The sequence below is a fragment of the Vitis vinifera genome, chromosome 15 (genome assembly GCF_030704535.1).
Source record: "Vitis vinifera cultivar Pinot Noir 40024 chromosome 15, ASM3070453v1".
Taxonomy (NCBI): domain Eukaryota; kingdom Viridiplantae; phylum Streptophyta; class Magnoliopsida; order Vitales; family Vitaceae; genus Vitis; species Vitis vinifera.
The window spans coordinates 9,279,116-9,288,096 of NC_081819.1; the positions used below are offsets into that span (position 1 = coordinate 9,279,116).

Here is an 8,981-nt window from a genome sequence, read left to right on the forward strand (position 1 = left end):
TTTTTGCTTTCTTTTAATTTTTCTAAAAAATTTCTAAGTTTACAAGTTTAAAATATATATTACAAAAATTCGAGAAAAATATAAATAAAATAAAACAAAAAAGTGAAAAAATAGAAATAAATATTTTTTTTATGAATAAATAAAACATTGAAATATTATGGGGAATGATTTATTGACATTGTCCCGTTACCTAATTAAAAAAAAGTACAATTTCTATCCTAAACATTCCTTTTTTATTTAAATAATTTAATAAAACTCAATATGATTGTGGGCTTAACGGCATCAGAACTCGTTCAAGAAGGCAGCTCTCACGTGACGTCTTCAAAAGTGGGAGCATGCTCTTGCTCAAGAACACCGTTGGCTTCAAAAGTGGGGGAGTAGGCTGAGCTGCCAACATCAATCTGTAAAACCCATTCAAGAACGCAGTACTCAGCTCTCATTCTCAAGGATCTCGACGTCTTTCTCTCCCTAAAAGTTTCCCCACAGGTAAGTTGAAAACCGAGTTCTTAAGTTTTATTTTCACCCATTTTTCTTGTAAATGTACTCTGTTTTCTCAATGAATGAATTCTCGTTGAAAAAACCGATTATGAGTTCTTGAAAACCTTTTTTTTTATTGGTTCCTGGGATAAACAGATTATGACCATCAACAGAAAGACCCTTCAACTGAACTGGGTTTTTTTTTTTCTCGGGTATGCTCCGTTGCTGTTCAGATGATCTAATGTTGATTTAATTTAGTTTAGTTAGTTTGGATGCCGAGAAAGGGTGAATCCCATCTCTGGACTGGTCCTAATGCAACCTTTTGGCCCTGTAAAATTTTATTTTCATTTTCTCTTCTTTTTCTTTGGTTTCTTGGAACCCAAACGGACCTTTTGGCCTCATTGGACAGGGGTTTTTGCAGAAATGGTTGGTACTTTTTTTCTTGATGTTGGTTTATCTTCTTGAGTTAACTACTAAAACGTGTTGGGCTAGGATGCACAGTGAAAAGGAAATTGACGATGAATTTTAATTTCTGGGGGTTTTTCTTTCAAGTTGATTTCTTCTCTTTGCATATGCATAAATTTCATTGTCTTTTCAATTGTAGAACCGATTGGTGCTTTTTTTTTTGGCTGTCCTTTGGCTGGCGGCTTCTTCATTTCTGCGAGGGGGAAATTTTGATTAGTGTGAAAAAGTATTGGATGTATATATTGTGTTTGCATATGTTTTCTACTCTGATAGTGATTGATGATGCAAGTTAGAAAATCTCTGTGTGGTGTTCTTCGTTTCTTTTTGGATGAGCTGATTGTGTGTTGTTCTTCATTTTGTTTAGGATGAACTGATTTCAAAACTGTGTGGTTTAGAGTGTTTCTCAATTTCCATACCCTATATTTGGCTCTTGGAAAATTTGAGGGAAAATGCAAGGAAAAGAAAATATTTAAATAATAAAGAAAAAGAAAAATATAGAATTAAAGTTTATAAATTATTTTTACATCCTTCTTCAAACTCATTACACTTATTTTTCTTCTTTACAGAGATTAAACTATATGAATGAGGCCTACATAACTTCTTGGGCAGCCATAGTGGATCCACCAAAAATGGATGAAAGCCCAAAAGCGATCAGGTTCTATATTGTATCAAAAATAAAAATGACTGATTAATGGCCTGATAATCAGAATAAAGCTAGTTTAAGTAATTAAGTGGGGCCATTGGATCCTGACCATAGATTAAGATTTCAAAATAATTCCCTCCTTTTTACTTTCTACAGTAGCAGCTTTTCAAGACTTGTATGAGGAACTGAATCACCCACCACAGTTGGAGAAGTAGAGATCAGATGTTGGGGATCCATGTGATGAATCATGGAAGGGAGTCATGTTTTAGGTGAATTATCATTTTCATGTAATGCAACATAGGTCCTCTTTAACTATGTGCACAATTTGGATGATACGTGATGGACATCTTGGAGGCCAGCTCCATAATCTCTATAATTTGAAGCAACTATATGAGTTATATCGATTTAGATTTAGGTTTATGTAAAATTATGTGAGTTTTATTCACTAATTGTTTTTTCAATTTATGCTTTCTATTAGGGATGTAAGCTCCAATGACAGTCAGGGTGAAATTCCTTACAGGTTACCCCTAGTGCCACTGATATATGAGATGCTTGATTATTAGTTTCTATTAGCATTCTTAATGATTTATTTAATTTTATCTATGGTTTCATTTTCTATAAATGCAGAAATTTGGCATGCTAGAAATTGAGTCAAAATACTTCTTAGTCTCACACTTTAATGAAAAATCTTCAATTGTTTGTCCTGGTATTGCCTATTTGACTGGTTACTATAGTTGGTTTAGTTTAATGATTCAAAAATGGAAATTTCATTCTTCCAGGGATTTGAGCCTCAATTCATTATTTGAACTCATTGGCAACGTGTTTGCGGGCTTACAAAAACTAAAAGAAATGTATAATTACCAGCCTGTATGACTTGAAAGGAAGCAAGACAGTTATACTATTGGTATTACATGGTGGTAGTGGTTTTTTTTTTTGAAGCTTATGACACAATGATAAGCCCTCTTTGTATTGATGTTGTGTGTGTTAATGTTCTATCATTGGAGTGGAAACTAGTTGGCAGTTGCATGAATTATTTTATACTCATTTAGAAATCATAATGTTTATATATTATCTAGCCTCTTCTGTTGGTATCTTCTATCAGCCAAATTTCTAAGCCTTGAAAATCATATTTGGATCTGTTGTCATAGGGATCTATCATCAAGCTACTTTACTGAGTCTATATATGATCTTCTCGTCTGATCTCCCACTTGTAGGTTCCTTCATAGCAGTCTTTCTCATAACCCGTTTTATGTGTTTTTCTGATTATAAGACACGTTTTTTCTTGCCAAGAACATCCAAAGCAACCATTTTAGTGGCATTATCCCTAGTTGGGACCACTTGTGGGACACGTGGCAGTAGACCCTCCATTCTGTTGGTAGATTTCAGAGAAAGACAGAGAAAACCCAGAGAGCAGGAGGCTCCTTTGGCAGTGTGGGTGTTGGTTAGAGCAGAGAGAGCAGGTTGGGGGAACTGTTAGAGAGAGAGTGTGTGGGACAGTTGGAGAGGAGGAGAGAAACTAGCAGAGGGATTTTTGTGATCATGACGGAAAAACCAGCAGAGGAAATCCGGAGCAAATAAAAACAAGCTGTGGGGGGTGGGTGTGTTTCTAAGGTTTTTGAGAGAGAACAGGGGAGAGGCTTGGAAAAATGTTTTGAGAGCTGAAGTTGTGAGCAGGAGAGGGTGAAGTCTTGGTGGAGTTTTTCTAAGTGGTCTGAGAGAGGGAATTTTAAAGAGAGTGACAGGGGTATCCATTTCAGAGGGGAAGCTACGGTTTTGTTGGTCCTAGAGGAAGAGAGAGCGTTGGAAGCTGAGCAAGCTTTGCTTGAGAGGCTCAGGTATGCCCATTATGGATTTCATTCTCGTCATCATCTGTTTTTGCTGATTTTGAGCATTGTTTGCTGATTGGGTGTGAATATTGGATGTACGGACATTGCTTGTTGCTTTCTAAGTTGTTGATAGACTAGATCTTTCCGTATTCATATACTGCATCTTTGGTTTTCTTTGAGATTTATCTTCAATATGATTCAGCTTCACTGTGTATGGTATGAGAATCATGCTTCTGCCCCCTGTCTCTTTCACCTGCTTTTGGCCCTTTGATTAAAACATGAAAATGGACCTCATTCAATAGTTTGCTTGCTTGCTTGGCTCCTCTTGGGTCTCACCTGTTTTCTGTTTGTGTTTTTCTCTCTCTGTTAATGGAGGCCATGGGGTCAGAATTTAAAATCCATTGGGTTTGGGGAGATTGCGAGAGAAGGGTGGGGTGAGTTTCATTCACCACCTGATGCTTTCAAAGTAGATTGTGAAGGCAGTGAGGTCCGGGTTCAGACTGAGACTACCTTTGCTAGAGATCTGTCAGATGGATATCCCAAGTTTGTTAAAGCTGAAGGAGCTTTGGGATTGTACAAATGTCTTGTTCCTTTTTGGGGATGTCAGATTCCATATGCATTGATCAAATTTGCTTCTTTTGGGATCATTATTGAGTACAAGGATGCCATTCCTACTCTGAAGGATCAGTGCAATAGAAGTCTGCAGCTTGGTGTAAGCTTTGCTGATAGATATGGCTGGTGTTTTCTGCTCTATTGTTTCTCATTCAGCTGATAATCTTGTGTCCTTCCTCAACAATCCTAAGGGAGTTGTGTCATCCCTTCAGCTTTGACTGTGCTAGTGCTATGACTGAGCAACTCCAGACAGCAAGGTGGGTACAAAGAAGGTTAAAAAATGCTGTGGAAACTGTTCAGAGGATTAAGAGAATGGAGCTAAGCAAAATACTTCCTTAAGGGGAAATTCAGACTTCTTAAACCAATGAACGTGCCTATTTGGACTGCCAATCCATTTATTATTATTTTTTTATTCTCTCCACTCCCTACATCTTCTCTGAAACCTTATAAACCCTAACTCTCTCAACCAAAGGGGTTTTCAGAGCTCAATCTTCTCCATTAATGGATGAACTGGAACAACTAGAAACTCACTCTTGTCACAAGGAAGCCATGCTTTGGCCTCCCAGCAACTTGCCCTTCTTGCTTGCCCGTTTACATCTACCTCAGATTCGCCCAAGTTCCCTTTGATCTGAGTTTCAATTTCATTCATCCTGATTCTGATCAGATTCCTTGCATTGAGTCTGGTGCTTATGCGGCCTATAACAATAAGAAGAGTGGCAAACTTCTGAAGGGTATTCTGCATATTTATCTAAGTGGCCTGTGGATCAGAAGTTGCATTCAGATTTAGCATATGGTCTCTCAAGTAAGTTTGACATACAGGAAGCCGATTGTGTGGATTTACTGAATTCTTTGGAGCCTGGACATGCATATCCTGACGGGCAGAAAGGTCATCCTTTGCGAAATGGATTTCAAATACAGCTTTTAAATTTGGAACATGGATTCTATCAGAAATCAGATGCAGAAAGAATATCCTTGATAGGACCTAGTTCAGGACACTCCCTCCAATCACTCGGCTGTGACATGTGAATGATAAATGCCCTGAAGACACCATACCCATCAGAAGAACAAAGCAGGATAATATTTGTAGTGTATGTTCAGTGAAAAGATATGGAAGGAAGAGGCACGAGATCATTTCCTGCCAAGGTCTGCAGATCCAGACCTCAATCAATGAGAGTGGCCATCAGCATGGAGTTGTTTATGTTGAAGGAGATAAAAACTATGGAGTTAAAGCCACCATTAATGTTTGGGAACCCAAAATACAACAGCCAAATGAGTTCAGTCTGTCTCAGCTTTGGATATTGAGAGACTCCTTTGGTGAAGACCTTAACAGCATTGAAGCTGATTGGCAGGTCAGTTCAGATCTACATGGTCACAACAATACAAGGCTATTCACTCATTGGACTAGTGATGCATGTCTGGCCACAACATGCTACAGTCTTCTCTGCTCGGGCTTTATTCCAATCGACAGTGAAGTAGCAATGGGCAAGATGGTACTTCTATGATGAAAGTTGAGGTAAAGGTGCAGGCTCCAAAGCTCCGCCATATGCATCTCAACTGTTTTGAAGCTGGTATACCCCAGAATGGTTAGACTCGTGAGCATACTTTGCTTGCCTTCACCCTTGGTGTCAAGGAAATAATAGGTTGTTGCAATGAGATGTATGCAACAACACCAAAGTATTCTAAAGCCAAGATGTTTACAAGATTGGTGGTATTGGCACTGTTCATGTTGGTTGTGTTGAAACAGGCATCCTTAAACTTGGTATGATTGTCACCTTTAGACCAAATGGAGCGCTACTGTGAAGCCCTTGTCCAGGAGCCTGAGGAAAACCAGAAGCAGATGCTGGAAGAATTGCAGAATCTTAGAATTGAGCACTCTACTTGCGTGTACGCAATTTCATCCACGAAGGCCCAAATGGAGACAATGAATCAAGACATGAATGAGCAGATCTTAAGATTTGCTGAGGATGGACATGACTTGGATTCCCTTAATCAGGAGCTTGAAATAAGGGCTATTACCTCTGAAGCAACACTTAAAAAGGCACACAGTCACTCATTATTAAGGATGAGTGCTGCTTGTGCCACTTGGCCATTGGTGGTATGCAGAGAGTTGCTGTTACTGCTAAAACTCCTCTTAGAATTAAATCTAAAGAAGTTTCTGAGATAAACTATAATACATCTATGCAAGATAGGGGAAATTCTACACCTACCTCAAGTACTGCTGATGGTCAGAAAAACGCCAAGTCAAAGGAAGGGCCAGACTGGAATCCAGACTTAAAATTCAGGAGTATAGGCAACCTACTAGGTTGTCCCTGCAGGCTTTAACCACCCCAACTGCGCTGTATCAAGTAAGACTGTTATTAACTGACCAAGAATCAAAGTTTGGAGTTGAAAATATGTTTAGAAATCAAATTGCAGGCAGGTACTAAATGTTTGGGATTGAATTCTTTGTGTCTGATTTCATTCTTCTTGAATTATGTTAGAGAATCTTGTTGTTGTGGGTGTTGCAATTGGGAATCGAATTGCTTGGATTTGATTTGACTGTTCTGGATTCGTGTGGATTAATCTTGGTCTGATGAGTGTTGCGATAAAGAATTGAGGTTTATGAATATTAATCTTGATATGTTTTGGCTGTTGCAATTGGGATTGAATTCTTTGTGTTTGACTCGATTCATCTTGATTTATGTTAGAGAATCTTGCTGTTGTGGGTGTTGCAATTGAGAATTGAATTGCTTGGATTTGATTTGTTTGCATTTTGATTTGATTATGCTACTAAATCTTTATTACTGGAAGAATTATACTTTCATATAAGACTGCTTTTGGTTCAATTCCACGCCAATTATACGTTATAATCAGGAAAACAGTTTCCCTAAGTTTGCTTTTTTAAGTTTATATCAAGGAACTCCTGATTTTAGGTTGTTATAACTCCAACTCTGTGAAGCTCAAGTACTCGTATAGTCAACCTAGGTGCAGATGCATTCAGAGCAATCCGTTTCAGATTACGATCACAGTGAATGCGGTAATGGATTAAAGCCTCAATGTCCATTTAAGATACCCCAGTACCACACTCTCCTCCTCTTCCACCAGACCATCTTAAAGCTTCAGAATTTCCTCCCTCAACATATTAGGCCAGACAACATGACCTAACCTTTATTGATCTTTCCTTCCTCTTTATGTATCCTTGGACTCTCTTGCTGAGCATATATCATAACCCAATCCAAGTCATCACATGGTTCAAATAAATCTCTCCTCATCATCTTGCTTCAACCTCAATTCTTCCTCCAATTATAATTTCATTTTCTTTATTTCTTCACCATTAAAATTAAAATTACACTAATGATCAAGATTACTTCTTTCATGGCAGCACTGAGAAGCCTATGGAGATTGATCATCACTTGTATGAATTTGGATTGGTGGAATACCATGTCCAGGTAAAACCTTTGGCAAGTTTCTCACATACTTTAAATACTACACTTTAAATAAGTTTTCCATTTTTTCCCCCGATCTTGATTGACCATTCACTAAACAGATTAATCAACTGCTCCATCATGTATCATGTATCATTTTTCATGGAAAAGTTACAAATTCAAAACCATGAGATAATCTAGACTCAGGAATTACTCAGTTTTGGGAATAAGGTGCATCCTAGGGCAAAAATAGTTTATCATCTTAGAACCATATCAAAATATTGACAAATAGTTTCAGAATTTATGACATTTCTGTGTTTAACAGTCTTCTAGTGAAGTAAGCGTTTTCTTGATTTCTCTTTGCTGATTGCGTTCATGTTGTCCAGCTTTGCTACTGACGCTTTTTAGGATAGTACAACTTCTGAAGCTCACAGGTATGAATGGTTTATGGTTCTTTGTTTATTTTGGTTGGTGTGTTATGAAAATGATATGAAATTGTCTCTGATTCTTGTTTTTCCTTGTTGATTAGTTTTTGGAATTATGTTGTCGTGATGATAAAGAGGTTCTAACCACCTAGGTTGTCGACAGCGTCCTGAACTTGGCGCAGGGGTTGCTCCACCTCGGCATCTGTTCCGGAGATGTCCTCGCCATTTCTGTTCTCAACAGGTGCATCCTGCTAACCTACACCTTTGGTGGTGGTGATCATGTACTGTGGGGGTTCTTTTTAGAGCGCAAGTTAGCAGGACCACTACAAGAATAATTGGAAAATGGGGATTCAGCACCAAGCCTAAGGCAAATGAGGATTCAGAACCAACCGAAGGTTACCGGTTATCTCTTGTCTCACGCTCATCATTCATATTCTGCATTTATTTTTTATTATTTTGAATTCTTGAATTTTCTTTTTAAGAGATATTCATCGGAGATGAGAGAATTTTCTAGCTCTGTTTTCCTCCTATGGTCACAACTACTTAGAGAAAATTCATTGTTTAATGATTATAACAAATTGGGCCAAATTGTATATTTTTAATTTTATACATTTTGTTATAAATGTTGTTGCTTGATTTATTCCAAATTTAAAACTGAAAATAAGAAATTAGCCGAACTTCCTGATTTTCTTTAATTTCCTCCTCCCCCCCCAAAGAAAAGCTCCAATTTTAGCTTCATGTATAAGAGAAATTATTAAAATCATGAGCCTTTTCCCATATCATAAGTAAGGATTGCATTTCTTTTCTTGTTGATGCTACCTGCTACTAGCTCTTTTGACAATCCATGAAATAGAGCTAGGTTCATACTCTGTTTCTGTGTTTTTCCTCCTCTGTTTATTGCTCTATTTCTTGTTGATGGTGGGGTGATGTCATCAATGGCCAAGTTGCTGGGATTGGAGAAGTGAGGTTGTGGAGGGAAATTAACTCAATGGAGGATTTCTGTGATTGTATCTGTGCTTCAATCTATTGGTTCAAAATGGTGGCCACGGAATTGCATTGGAGTTTTGTGTTCGGGTTTGCTTTGCCATCTGGGTCTGATAAGATATATACTGGTAGTGAAGATGAGAAT

General features: G+C 37.9%; 1 long non-coding RNA gene across 2 annotated transcripts; it reads left to right on the forward strand.

Moving 5' to 3' along the window:
• The first annotated feature begins 274 nt into the window (after positions 1-274).
• Positions 275-8,457, forward strand: LOC104881756 (uncharacterized). Of its 2 annotated transcripts, XR_009467874.1 has the most exons (7): positions 275-486; positions 1,509-1,597; positions 1,742-3,420; positions 3,787-6,368; positions 7,385-7,451; positions 7,814-7,861; positions 7,957-8,457. It is a non-coding gene; the product is annotated as an uncharacterized LOC104881756 (long non-coding RNA). The 2 variants fall into 2 exon arrangements; XR_009467875.1 differs by lacking the exon at positions 3,787-6,368.
• The last annotated feature ends 524 nt before the right edge of the window (positions 8,458-8,981 follow it).